The sequence below is a fragment of the Scomber scombrus genome, chromosome 10 (genome assembly GCF_963691925.1).
Source record: "Scomber scombrus chromosome 10, fScoSco1.1, whole genome shotgun sequence".
Classification (NCBI taxonomy): domain Eukaryota; kingdom Metazoa; phylum Chordata; class Actinopteri; order Scombriformes; family Scombridae; genus Scomber; species Scomber scombrus.
In genome coordinates, this window is record NC_084979.1 from 17,014,995 (window position 1) to 17,029,905 (window position 14,911).

General features: G+C 40.6%; 1 protein-coding gene across 1 annotated transcript in view; it reads right to left on the bottom strand.

Moving 5' to 3' along the window:
• LOC133987477 (neuron navigator 1-like) overlaps positions 1-14,911 on the bottom strand; it is an 86,384-nt gene that overhangs the window by 38,042 nt on the left and 33,431 nt on the right. The window lies entirely within an intron of this gene.

Sequence of the window (14,911 nt, forward strand, 5' to 3'; positions counted from 1 at the left end):
CCGCAGTGGCTGTACTCTGACACACACACACACACACACACACACACACACACACACACACACACACACACACACACACACACACACACACACACACACACACACACTCTCTCTCTCTCTCTCTCTCTCTCTCTCTCTCTCTCCTCACACACACACGCTCACGGAGGGAGGGGGGTGCGAGGGAGGCGATGAGCGAGAAAAGGGAGGCAAGGATATAAAGGCAACACCCCAAATTCCTCCTCCTCCAGCCCCCGTTTCACTGATCGCGACCAGCTGTGCCTTTACCAAAAGCTCATAGAGGCTTTAACGCACACACTGCCGCGGGATAACGCAGTCATCACATTCTCTGAAGCGACATGTCAAGATATTTTCACACTCATCAATCTCTGATCAAGGACAAGACAGCCCGCTGACTTCATTCATTCGACCCTCTGATACCAAGTCAATGCTACTACAAGTGAAAGTCCTTCATTCAAAATTGTATTACTAATATCAACAAAATTTAACTACAAGCATCAATAGTTCATTATTCAGGATGTCCTCAGGGTGTTGTATTGTTTTATTGTTGTTAACTCTTCTTCCACTATTGTTATCACGGATGCATTGATGTATAATGTGCCACTTTCTACTGTTTTCTTATATAAGTGGTGCTTACTGGCCTAACTAATGGTTAATAATGTATTAATGCTTGATATCAGTAATAAGTTATTTGTAAAGGCAGATTTCAGGCTGCCAAGCTGTGAAAAATGCTATTGGCTTGGTTATTCAGCAAAACTTACTCAGCCTTTTTTAGCTCTTTAATTCATCAGGAAGATGCTCCCTCCAATGGACTGTCCGAGGTCCATACATTATGGAAAAGAGCTACAGAGCTCTTTAAGCCCATTTATTAACAATTTGCTGACATTTACAACTGCAGACACAGTGGCTTGTTGAGAAGGAAGTCGCTATTAATGGGTCATGGATACTTTTAACTGTATATATATTGTTCATCTGCAAAAATGCAACATAGTCTGTTCATGTTTGGTATGTAAAATATTTGATCTGGAAATGAACCAGTTACACCAGTTGTCAGTGAAATGTTGTGGAGTATAACAGTAAAGTGTCATGGAAAAACTTCAGTAAAGTACCTTAAAACTGCCGCACCTGAGCAAATGTACTTAAATAACTTCTCATCTATGTACTGGTGATAAATATGCTTTTTCAATATCACAGAAATACTTATACATTTATTAGGGGGAAAATATAACATCACGTAGACATCTCTCTAACATGTAAACTAAAAGCATTTTGATTGATTACACACACATACCTTTCAACAGTCACCCACTGTCTAGAAGAAATGCTGCCTAATAGCCAAACCAATGGTGGTATAAATACGCCTCCATCAGGATGTAATGAACCAGGGAGTTTAAATGACTCCAGTGTTTCTATTGTAACAGAGTGTGTATTGGCTATTGGAGACTTGCAGAGGAATAGAGTGGGTATCATGTATCCACTCCCCCTGAGCTCTGCCCCTCCTCACAACATCCAGTGGTGTTTAAACACTTAAAGCACTGAGTGGACCCTAGTGAATAGATCTGCCTGTCTGCTGGGTCTGTTCAATAAGTGACCGAAGGGTGAGAAAGAGACAGACAGACAGACAGATAGAGGAGGGGGAGATGGAGATCATTAACACTGTCTTTTCAGTAAAGACAGGAGAAAGAAAATGGTGTGAGTGGCCGAGAAAGAAAGACAAGAGATAGAAATAAAGAGATTGGTAAAACACACCCACAGAGAGAGAAAAAGGAGATCATTAACACACTCTTTTTTAAGTGTAGAGGGAACAAAGGCGGGATTCTTCAGGCCACTGCTCACCCGTACCATGCAGGGCCAGGTGGGTACACAGTGTGTGTGTGTGTGTGTGTGTGTGTGTGTGTGTGTGTGTGTGTGTGTGTCTGAGTGTGTGTGTGTGTGTGTGTGTGTGTGTGTGTGTGTGTGTGTGTGTGTGTGTGTGTGTGTGTGTGTGTGTGTGTGGCACATTGGCATGCTGAACTGCAGGTGTGTGGAGCCGCTGCCATCGTTGTTGCCTAGCATTACTAATCAAAAGAAAAGAAAACAGTTTCTATGTCCACACATGCACACAAACACTCCCAAGTTCACACACCCACACACTTGCAATCCTCCTTAAATCAGTGGGAGACTTTGCTTTTATTTATGCCAACCCTCATCCCTATTTCTGGAAACGGTAGCTGGACAGCGCTCTGCGTCTGTCTGGCCAGGTTTTACTTTGACCACTGACTCATGTCCAGACATGCCCTCTGTCTCCCTCACTATTTATTTGCCTCTTCTCATCAAAGAGTGTCTCTTTTTTTCACTGCTACCCTCCATTTCACTCTGTATCTAAGACCACAGTGCTTGTTTTCAGTGTCTGTGTGTATGTGTTGGTGCAGTAGACCAGTATAATTAGGTGGTGATGTAACTATGTAATGACAGTATACAGACAGGGTCATCCATATGACCCTGGGAACCTGTCACTCCTTTGCTGATGAAAGAGACAACAGACCTGGGAAAGTTCATCCCCCTTATCAGACCAGGAACACACAGATTCAACACTGCAACACTGCAACACTGCAACATTGCAACACTTGCTCTAATCACACACATCCACAAACATAAAACACACATAAACACATAAGCAACACATATTTATCGGTTGCTTTATAAACTTTTACGTTTCTTCTGTCCAACTGTCAGCCATGTCTTTTACCCGTTCACGCAGAAAACTTGCTTCACACTAAAACACTTGCCTTCTTCACTCTCCAAGCTCACACCACATCGCCACAAATCAATGTAATTTTTCAAAGTGCTGTTTCGTGACAAAATGACTTGTCCACACTAGTATTTCCAAGTAGTTTCTGTAGAGGACATCTGTCTACAGTCAAAGCCCTAAACAACATAGGAACAGCTAAATCTTGTCATCGTTGTCCTCTTTTTAGTTGGGAAAAAACAAAACACGCATCACAGGCAACATCTGGCATGGAGTGGGACAGACAGTCTGGCTGAACAAATCTTAATGCATGCAATGTCAACATAAAAACAGGTCGATGACAACACCTTTGTGATCGGCTGTATCAAAATCTAAAAGGGTAATCACAGAAGAGGTTCATAATGCCATAGTATGAAGTTGTGATTAAATTGTGGCTCCCTAATACTACATGTGTATACACATACACACACACAGAAATGTGTTGTCTTAATGTCTATTTTAAAGTGCTTTTGCTTTACTGTAATGAATTAAAAAATGGAATGAAAAATATATTGATCATGATTTTAGGAACATCAACATAATCTCTGAAGAATTTAAAAATGTTAATACATTTCCTGTATATGATATAGAAGTTTTTAACAGAGAGAGTAAAGTAGAAAGTGAGCATGCAGTTATTCTGCTCATAACTCAAAGGTTAATGCTTACCTTGTCAGGCAGGTGGATTCACAAGATCACAAGAGATCACATAAGATCACTAAATCACACAAGAATTCATCTTGTCATGCCATAAGTTTTGCACTTGTGCACGATTCAGCATCCTATAAGGAACTACTGGCAGCTATGGGCATGGTTTAGGTGTGATGACAGCAGGGCTCATGTTGGCCCATGATAGACGGTGAGAGACAGATGGTTCATCAAATCACCTGCCAAGTATTTCAATGTGCCTGCCCTTTTCAAAACAGTTTCCAAGGATGACCTGTGAGGTGGTTCTGTGTAACAAACGGCACGTCAGGTTGGTTTAATGCAATGTTTTGTTTTTTGTTTGATTCTTTTTTTTTTTTTAACACCCTGAGTTAAACATCAATTATGTTGCTAGGATTGTAGCCAAAGTACTCCAATTTGTAAATATGTAAATACAAACTGTCATCTCACACACATGCAAAACATGACCTCACAGTAACACACTCAGGGTTGAACATCAAAGTGTATGTCAAAGTCTGGGAGGGTGCTCTTGTGGTTAATTGAGGGAACCTCCATGGCTGGACCACCAGAAGGATCTAATTAGGCTCTTACTGGTGGAGGAACTTATTGTTGAGGTCTTGTCTAGCTGAAGACAATATGAAGTGGAACTGCTCAGAAACTTGACTTCAAAGATACTTTATGGTTCAAGAGACACAGACGAAAGAAGGGGTAAAAAACAGCCAACAAACTACTGAGTTCAAATATACTGCAGCTCAACAGGTTTAGTCTGTGTCTGCTAGGAAAATAATGAGGATATGTTCACTGTTGGGAGCATTGTTGCATACAAGAAAGGATGGGATTAAGATATGGCGTAATGAGGAGAACAGGAAGGGAGAATGATGGTGGGGGGCAGAAAGAAAAGTGTGTGACTAATGTCGAAACAACTCCAGAGAATAACACAGTGGGAGAAAATGGGAGGGAAACCAGGTTAATTCTTATGCGAATTACAAACCCCCATCACACCCTACTGTTAAACTTCCAAGGCTCAGCTCTAATATGTATATTGTATATATGTGTGTGTATGAGTGTGCGTGTAGAGTAGATCTAAGGAGGCTCCCATCCAAATCTTCCAAGAAGCTTGGCCTTAACCGTGCAGTTTCATTTACCCCCTATAGAGGAACTAAGCATGTATTTTAAAAGCTGTATAGATGTAGAGGGAATGTATGAATGAGTGACAGAAGGGGTAGTGGGAGTGTGTGTGTGTGTGTGTGTGTGTGTGTGTGTGTGTGTGTGTGTGTGTGTGTGTGTGTGTGTGTGTGTGTGTGTGTGTGTGTGTGTGTGTGTGTGTGTGTGTGTGTGTGTGTGTGTGTGTGTGTGCATAGGTTAAGAGGCTGTCCTTTACTGGGCATCAATCTTCTGTGGAATGATTATTTCCTCAAACTCCTCTCAATGACTCAATTTTTTAAAAAAAAGAAGAGAGAAATAGATACACCCAGCAAGTGAGAGAGACAGTGTGGTGGTGTTTGTGCAAGGATAATATATATAAACACACAATGTATAAAAGATAGTAAGATATTTTTGACTGGACTATTTCTCCAGTAAAAAAATAGTACCAATGAAAAATCTATCCAGACAGGTCTGTGGATTATTTAGGACACTGTTGCCAGATTTTTAAAAAAATGTGTTGTAATCTTCTCAATGCTGTAAGTATTTAAAACAGAATTAAATTAACTTCCATTGCATTCTAGTAGAGGCAGAGCAAACATGGCGGGTTTGCATATTAATTAGATGTTTTCTTTCTTCTTGAACATCAAAGTGTATGTCACAGTCTGGAAAGGTGCTCTTGTGGTTAATTGAAGGACCCTCCATGGCCAGAAAACCAAAAGTATCTAATAAGGCCCCTAATGGCGCAGGACCTTATTGTTGAGGTCTTGTCTAGAAGAGGACACTATGAAGTGTAACTGCTCAGAAAGTTGACTTCAAAGATGCTTTCTGTTTCAAGAGACACATATGAGAGAACAACAAAACACAGCCAACAAGCTACTGAGTTCAAATATACTGCAGCTCAACAGGTTTCTACAACCAGTTCAACCTGTTTCTCCTGGGAACATAAGGATATGTTCACTCTTTTGAGCATTGGTGCATACAAGAAAGGGTGGGATTAAGAGATGGCGTAATGAGTAGAACAGCCAGGGAGAATGGGGGGCAGAAAGAAAAGTGTGTGACTAATGTCGAAACAACTCCAGAGAATAACACGGGGGGAGTCAAAGGGAGGGAAAAAAGGTTAATTCTCATGCGAATTACAAACCCCCGTCACACCCCACTGTCAAATTTTCAAGACTCAGCTCTAGTGTGTATATTGTATGTGTGTGTGTGTGTGTGTGTGTGTGTGTGTGTGTGTGTGTGTGTGAGTGTGAGTGTGAGTGTGAGTGTGAGTGTGGGTGTGCAGCGTAGATTTGAGGAGATTTCCATCAAAATCTTTCAAGAAGCTTGGCCTTAACCGTGCAATTTCATTTACCCCCTATAGAGGAACTAAGCATGTTTTTTAAAAGCTGTATAGATGTAGAGGGTATGAATGAGTGACAGCCAGGTTAGTGGGAGTCTTTCTGTGTGTGTGTGTGTGTGTGTGTGTGTGTGTGTGTGTGTGTGTGTGTGTGTGTGTGTGTGTGTGTGTGTGTGTGTGTGTGTGTGTGTGTGTGTGTGTGTGTGTGTGTGTATAGGGTAGGAGGCTGTCCTTTACTGGGGAACCAATCTTCTGTGGAATGATCATTTCCTCAAACTCCTCTCTTAATGACTGTACTCACTTAACACTGAAAATTTACTTCAGTCCACTTACTATATCTTGTTGTGGCATCTCACTCTAAGATTTGTATAAGGAGCAAAATAACTCTTTTAAAAATGTAGTTCCAATGAAAATTATTTCCAGACAGGACTGTGGATTATTCAGGACACTGTTAAACACATGTTTTAACTGACTCTGAATCTCCAGTACAGCACGACCCTGAAAGAAACACTTGAACCCCTTAGAGGCTTGCTTTATAGTTAACTTCAATAGACATTATTGAACTGACTGCTAATTCAAAAAAGTTGATGTTTGGGTTCTACATCACATTTCATAATGGTAATAGTGTCTGTACTGTTTACATTATAGTTATCAAATGTGTATTCCCTGAAACATATTTTTGTTTGCTGTTGACTTAAAGGGCATCAGAGTTGGAAGGGAGGAATTGTTATGTATTTGGAAAAAGAATATATCATTGCAATATTTAGAAAAGGCCATTGGCACTTCTTTTTGTGAACGGACACAATGGTCAGTATACTTTATACAGTATACAGTGATACCTGTGTGAACAGTAAAGACACGTTTCTGTATCGTGGTTAAATTCCTATTGAACATTAGTGGAGGCAAAGCACAAAAAGGGTGTTTGCACACCCAAATCAATTAAATATTTTATTTTTATTTCATTATACACAGGGGTAAAAATGCAGATGTTTGGGCTATAAATGCACACTGAAGAAACAGAGGTGCAAACCCTCTTTCCATGCTTTAGACTTTCACTTTGGTTACTAGCACCCCAGCTTCCCCATGTGTTTTGGTTAGACACAATGTTTTTCTTACTTCTACAGTGGAGGAAAATTCACAGAGGTGAATATTACAAACCCCGGACAAATAAAACTAAAACATCTGTCTGGCCAGATAACACATGAGTTAGTGGTAACAAATTCAATCTGAGGACTTCCTCTAAATCTTATAAGGAAAGGTTTGTTGACTTAATGATGTCACTCTATATGGTTTATATCTATGCTTGTTTCTTTAGCATCATGTTCCTAATCAGTTGTTACTTTCAGGTCATTCCCCCACTTTCATCTCTTCTGTAGGTTGAGTTGTGATTATATCAAATTCAAATAAAGTGAAAACATCTCCAGGAAGAGTGGGATGCGTCTCTTTCCTCAAAGGAAACGGGGTGAAATTGGTCACTGGGCAAAAGTCATGACATTTTGACCTCTGTAAGTTAAGAAGCTGAGCTGCCTTACATGCAGTCACACTCTTGTTTATTTCACATTGTTGACATGGCAACACATCCCTCTGAACTACGTGGGGGTCCTGCACATCCACACACACACTATGGCCACCATAACCCTCCTATTCAACCCCTCCCCTTGTCCTTGCAGACTGCTGACCAAGTCCCTGAATTCTCTTATTCTTATTCAACCCAGTCATCATAGGAAGCCAGGGATTAGCGGGGATTATTCTGCAGCGTCTCCATAGAGATTTACTGGGCCTCAGCAGGGGGTGCATCCAGGAAACAGTAGCCGTGACAGTGGTTTTGGCGTTTTGTTGGCTTGTGGGTGGGAAAGAGGAAGCTGACCAATTTTGCAATTTATAGATATGTTTTTTTTTTCTTGTAGTCATATCCAAACGAATGTGGACAAATCTGTCTGTAAATGAAGTTCCCAAACTGATCCAGAACATGTGTTTGTTGCTCAACATCAGTATATTTCACAATAATGAAATGGCGCATATTCAAACTAAACACATCCATGGAGACTAACAGGAGAAGAAGTCAAGAATTCCTACAACAACTGATTGCTGTGAACTTGGACATCAGTGCCAGTGATTGTGTGTGTGTGTGTGTGTGTGTGGACAGATAGACAGAAGGAGACAGATGGAAAAAGAGAGTGATGAAAAAAAAGAAGTACAGCAATATTTTCTTAAGAAAGTGAAAGTCACTGTGGATCAATGAACAATTACTAGAAAGTCTAATTCCCTTTTTGGGCCTTGTTTGTTTTGTTTTGTTTTAAATTAAATGAATCTAGTGTGATGACAGGGAATTAAAAATGTTAATAACAAAAATATGTTGCTCCAATAGTCTCAGAAAGCACAAAGGAATAAAACAATGCACATAAGGACATTGTTCTTACTGAAATGGGAGGTGTCTGGGGGGTTTCTGACTGCAAATCCCCCAACAGCCCCATATGTTACTCTCTGTTAAATCTTTTAATGTGTTTGTGTATTTGTGTGTGCATGTCTGTATGAGTGTATATGAGTGTGTGTGTGTTTGTGCCACTTTAGCGGACAAACAGATTAATGTCATTATTGTTTGTCAGCGGTGTCCTGCTGTCACAGCTGGTGCCCGTTACATCATCCCTAAGTAAAATAGCCAGGCAGATAAACAATATATTAAAGTACAATTTTATACACGAATTATGACGTAAATGTAAGTATTCTTTAATGTAAGTGTGGCTGTGTCAACTTAAAATGAAACTAAAAAGCCTCTCAAACCAAGTACAGTCCAGACTGATAAAGTAATCCCTATATGACTGTTCATGTGTGCTCATGTGATCATGGTGAATGGCTCTGATTAATTCAGAAATGGTGTGTGTGTGTGTGTGTGTGTGTGTGTGTATGTGTGTGTTCACTAGGGGCGTTCTCTCTAGTGTTTTGCCCGCACGTGCTTGAACAAAGAAAGAGCGTACTCCTCCACTCTGTCAAGTTTGTCTCTATAATGACAGGAAAAATAATTGATTACATGCCACACTGAGCAGACAGAGCCAAAGTAGCACTGCACAGAGGCAGAGAGGCCCAGAGAAGAGCAGGTAGGGGATGACAAGAACAACACACACCCCATCAGCCTCCTGAACCGCACCTCAATCTGCCTTTCATCAACTTTTCATGTGAATCACACTGGCATCTGACACACAATCATACAGACAGAGAAAAAGACAAAATGAAAAAAAAAATGTAATAAAATAGAAAAATATTTCCATGCACACACTCATTTGTCTTTTGTGATGCCATTCAGTGGACAAACAGCCCTACATGCTTAATAGTGGATTCAGCTTCATTAGAGCTTTTATTATATTGTAGTTAATCAAACTCCTCAATTCATACTGCAGCTGACGTTTGCATTTTTTTTCATTATGTAATTTCTTTCTATTTTAAGGAGGCCATTAGTCTCCTTTCATTTTCGTATGGTATAAAAGTCAACAGTCAACAGTACTTCCCTACTTGCAAAACTTAATATTTTGAGTGCATAAGTGCATTTACACTAAGAAATATGGAAAAATGCAGTGCACTATGGGTACCTGGATGTTGCACTCAATCAAAAAGTTGAGTGTGCAACTATGGACACTTTTCACCTTCAATGGTTGCAATCTTGGCTACATAGTGGAAGGAAAGGGACCACTTTTCTAACTGAAAATCGCAGCTGATGATGTAACTATGGTGAACATGACTACATTATAGAAAGTTCTACATGTCTTTTGCACTAACAACCACTATACCATTGTCAGATATAAGCCATCAGTAAGTTTATTGGGTTTATTTAGCAGGCTGTTATGATTTGGTGCCGCGAATAATAACACAAATGCTAACTCTAACTTGCTAACTAGCTAATCGTCATTTATGTTAAGTGCACAATGGCTGTGTTTGATTCAAGACAACACTTCCCTGTTGAAATTTACGCAATATGCAAGTAAGTACATAGTGTACACAGTGTACTACATGGTTGTGATTTCAGACACACTACAAGTGTGAATTATGTTTTTTCCAATATTGATCCATGGTAATTGACTTTAAAAGTCTGCAGTAGGTTATCTCCCAACAACTACAAACAAATATCAATGCAGACATGATGTTCACTGTGATCCATTTTGCAACTGTCAAACATATGCTAACTGATTTTCATATCATATGGAGATGATATAAAACTAATGACTGCTTGGAAAAATAAATTAAAAAATATAAAACACTGGAGCTCCTTGGTAGCTGAGTGGTTAAGGCACATAACACATAAAGGCAGCGCCCCTGGTTCAACTTCCGTATGGGACCTTTGCTGCAGGTAATTCCCCTCTATCTCTCCCTGTTACCTGTCGGCCTCTATTCCACTCGCTGTTAAATAAAGGCAAAAAAGCCCTAAAAAACACTCCAGTATAGTTTTCAAAATAGTCATCATTAAATGAATGAAACACGCAAGTCACTGGTATGGTTTTTTAATGGCATAATCCATAACCCATAGGAATAAACGCAGAATTAGCTATTTCAGAATTTCAAATCTATGACAGTAAAAATGTGTTTCAAATTTTACAGCAATGCATCTGCTGTTAAAGACTCCGCTGCACTCTATTGCTGCTTAGATTTAGATCCCTGAGCTGCAGTGAAATAACTCAATTTAATTCATCTACTGTTTTATGTCCCAAAATCCTGAAATCCACCTTGGAAATGTAAGTCCATGATTGAAAGTTGTTAGATAAATGTCACAGTTCACCCCACTGGAGATGGGATACATGGCTGTGATGCATTTAATCAGCTGAGTGTCAGAGATTAATTGTCAACTTCATCTCTTCCAACCACTGTAAATAATAAGAGTCCATTTTGATCACAGCTCATGTTAGACTGTGTCCAGAGTTGGGGAGAGTGCGGTGCTGTGTTCTTTGGGAGGGGGGCCTGTGACCACAGTATGAGTCGTAGTGTAAAGATCTGGCTCTAAGCAAGGGAAGCCCTGGGTGTGTCCATCAAGGATCACATGAGGCGTGTGTGTGTGTGTGTGTGTGTGTGTGTGTGTGTGTGTGTGTGTGTGTGTGTGTGTGTGTGTGTGTGTGTATGGGAGTGCCATCACCTGTAATATAAATCAAATCAAGACGCAGGAACAAAGAAAAATAGATGTTTCAGGCTGCGTTAGGTTCTCTGTGTGTGTGTGTGTGTGTGTTTGTGTGTGTGTGTGTGTGTGTGTGTGTGTGTGTGTGTGAGAGAGTGAGTGAGTGAGTGAGTGAGTGAGTGAGTGAGTGAGTGAGTGAGAGAGAGAGAGAGAGAGAGAGAGAGAGAGAGAGAGAGAGAGAGAGGGAGAGAGAGAGAGAGAGGTTCTAGTTTTTGGCCAATAGGTGGGGTTAGAGTACAGCAGGATTGAGCTTGACCTGAGAGAAAAAGTCCTGCTGTCTACAAACAACCACACCCACACATATATCAGATAATGGTCACTTTTGAGGACATTACATAGACTTAAATTCATTTCTTATAGACCTACCCTAACCCTAACCATAACCAGTGCTTAACTGGACTTGAGTCTGAAATTCATCCCCTACAGTAGCCTATGAGAGACCAAACACGCACAAACAGACACATGCATTTGATCTAGAGTGTGGTCTTTAGTAACTACCCTTTACAGTCCTGTCCCACTGGAGATAAATTTAGAGGCAATGACAAGGTCTAGTGAATTACATTTAATTAGAAGTGCTTAACCATTGATTCGGTCAGATTGCTATCAGATAAGAGTCAGATAATGACCTCCAATGTTTGAATAAGACCAAATGTTCTGTGGCAGGCATGAGGCAAAAGTAACAATTGATGAAATCAAAGCCTATTTCAGGCATCACTAGTGCTCAAAACACAATGCATCTCTATTTAAACGTTCCTCTTTCTGTTTCAGTTCCTCTGTATTGTGCTGCGAACAGCTCAGTTCTGCTTTTCTAGAAAGCAGACATCACTAAATCAAAACACTTAAACCCACAGACACTGAGAAACTTCATGGACCTTTAGGTGTGTTTGTGTATGTGAATGTGTTTGTGCTACTCCAAACAAATGTTTTCATAATTCAGGCAGTTAGTGCAGTGAACCAGCTTGTCTCGCAGTGTAACTATGGAAACCGTGCGTTTACTAATGGGAGGTCGCTGAGGATAAGAGTTCTTCCATCCGGACACAAAAGCGTCTGCGCCCAGCAGGGCAGAAAACAAGCCACACGCTCATATAATCATCGATACCTGCGTACGCGTATATTGAACCCATTATCACCAGTAGAACGACAACAATATCAATCAATACTGACTTTCAAGTCCAGATGAGGCCCAGAAATGAATGTGGTCTTAATACTTTATTCAGGTTGACCATATAATCATTCACACATACAGAGTCAGTACTCTAGCCTATGGGTATTTCAAGATGCATCCAATTGCCTCCCCATGCATTCTCAAACATTGAACAGTGCTACAAGAACTAATAAATGCTCTCAAGAAATAAAAAAATGCAAATGACAAAAAAAAAACTTTTACCCTGTTATCCTTTGTGGTTTTAGCTTTTCTCTAGACAAAATACTTCTGTTGTATCTGTGCTGCAACTTGTTCAAATTATATGGCAATACATTTTCACTATATGGTCAGTTGGAGGCATTAAACCTTATGGTAATGGAAGGAGGTTGCTGAGGAATACGCAAGTGAGGAATCTCAACGATACTTTTGGCCACTAAGGGGCAGAAGAACTCCAAACCAACCTGACACATATAGTCCTAATATGTTATCGAAGTAGAAAGTTGTTATAGCAGTTAGCCTGCATACAAATCCAGAAGACACTTTTTATTCAGGAAGGCTTTTACATCATCATATTCATGTTATATGTTATCAAAACTGTAAGACTTTGAGATTTACTGCAAATGACACATGCAGTACAATTGTAATGTATTATTAGGGCCCGAGCGGCGACTGCAAGTCGCCTGGCGAAAGCCCTATTGAAATTGTAATATTTATTATTATTATCATTAGGGACCGAGCCGAAAGGCAAGAGGGCGAGGACTCCAGAGGAGTCCTGCCCTTGCCTGGAGGCAAGGACCCTATTGAATTTGTACCGTTTTTTATTCTTCTACTGCCTCTTTGCGCCTTAATTTGACCCCCTAAACCTGCTCCAAAACTCACCAAATTCGGAACGTACATCAGGTCTGGCGAAAAATTCGATAAAATGGAAAAACAAACAACGTAGAACTCTCTAGCGCCACCTAGAAACACTAAAACGGCCACTACGCCTGATAGGAATGTCGTAGAAAAATCAAACCAAAACTCAATTGTTTGTCTTATCAAGACCTACAAATCACGCGCTGACACCCCTGACCTAAATCCAACAGGAGGTGCACAATTTGCTGTTACATGTGCGATTTTTGACGATTCTTGGCCTGCTACAAACGCTATCTTGTCCGAGGGCGTTCATCGTGGCGGCTTCAAACTTAAATAGCTGACTGAGCACACCCTGCTGCACAAACGATCTGAACAACTTTTCCATTACTCGTCCGGTTTGGATTTTAGAAGCCCTCAAAGGTCAAGTGCCCAAAAACCCTCGCCAAAACGCTCCCATAGACAATGAATGGGAGGAATGTCTCATGCCACTTTGACCCTAAATTTGACCACCTAAACATGCTCCAGGACAGACCAAATTCAACACGCACATCAGGCCTGTCCATAAATTTGATAATATGGAAAAATTAACCCCAAAAGTGCCAAAATGGGCTCTCTAGCGCCACCTAGAAACAGTAAAACGGCTCTAGCACCACCTAGAAACAGTAAAATGGCCACTACGCCTGATAGGAATGGCGTAGAAAGATCAAACCAAACCTCAATTGTGTGTCTTATCAAGACCTACAAATCACGCGCTGACACCACTGACCTAAATCCAACAGGAAGTGCACAGTTTGCCGTTACATGTGGGATCTTTGACGATTTTTCAGCCACCTAGAAACAGTAAAATGGCCACTACGCCTGATAGGAATGTTGTAGAAAGATCAAACCAAAACTCAATTGTTTGTCTTATCAAGACCTACAAATCACGCGCTGACACCCCTGACCTAAATCCAACTGGAAGTGCACAATTTGCCGTTACATGTTGGATTTTCGACGATTTTTCAGGCTTTTCAAAATATATATATTATTCCTGCATACTTTCAGTTACAGACTCCATTCAAACGTCAAAATGTAGCCACAAGTCTCATCTATAGATGTGTGTAATGTGGTCTGGCTATGTTTTATACTTTTTGATCTGTGGACCCACATGCGCACACTGTTCCTCTCCCATTCAATCTGCACTCTGCCTGCTGTCTGCCCATGCTCTCTCCTCATGTGCTCGAGTCGTTAACTACCATGGCAACGACTGTGTGTGTGTGTGTATGCAGCTGGCTCAGCCAGGTTAGTGTGCCATTTATTATTATGTTTCTTCAACCGCCTCTTTGCGCCTTAATTTGACCCCCTAAACCTGCTCCAAAACTCACCAAATGTGGAATGCACATCAGGTCTGGCCATAAGTTCAATAAAATTGAAAAACAAACAACGTCGAACTCTCTAGCGCCACCTAGAAACAGTAAAACGGCCACTACGCCTGATAGGAATGTCGTAGAAAGATCAAACCAAAACTCAATTGTTTGTCTTATCAAGACCTACAAATCACGCACTGACACCACTGACCTAAATCCAACAGGAAGTGCACAGTTTGCCTTTTAAATGATTTTGGACGATTTTTCAGGCTTTTTCAAAATATATATATTATTCCTGCATACTTTCAGCTATAGACTTCATTCAAACGTCGAAATGTAGCCACAAGTCTCATCTATAGATGTGTGTAATTTGGTCCGGCTATGTTTTACACTTTTTGATCTGCGGATACACATGTGCACCCTGTTCCTCTCCCATTCAATCCCACATCTCCAGTCTGCCAATGCTCTCTAGTCGTTAACT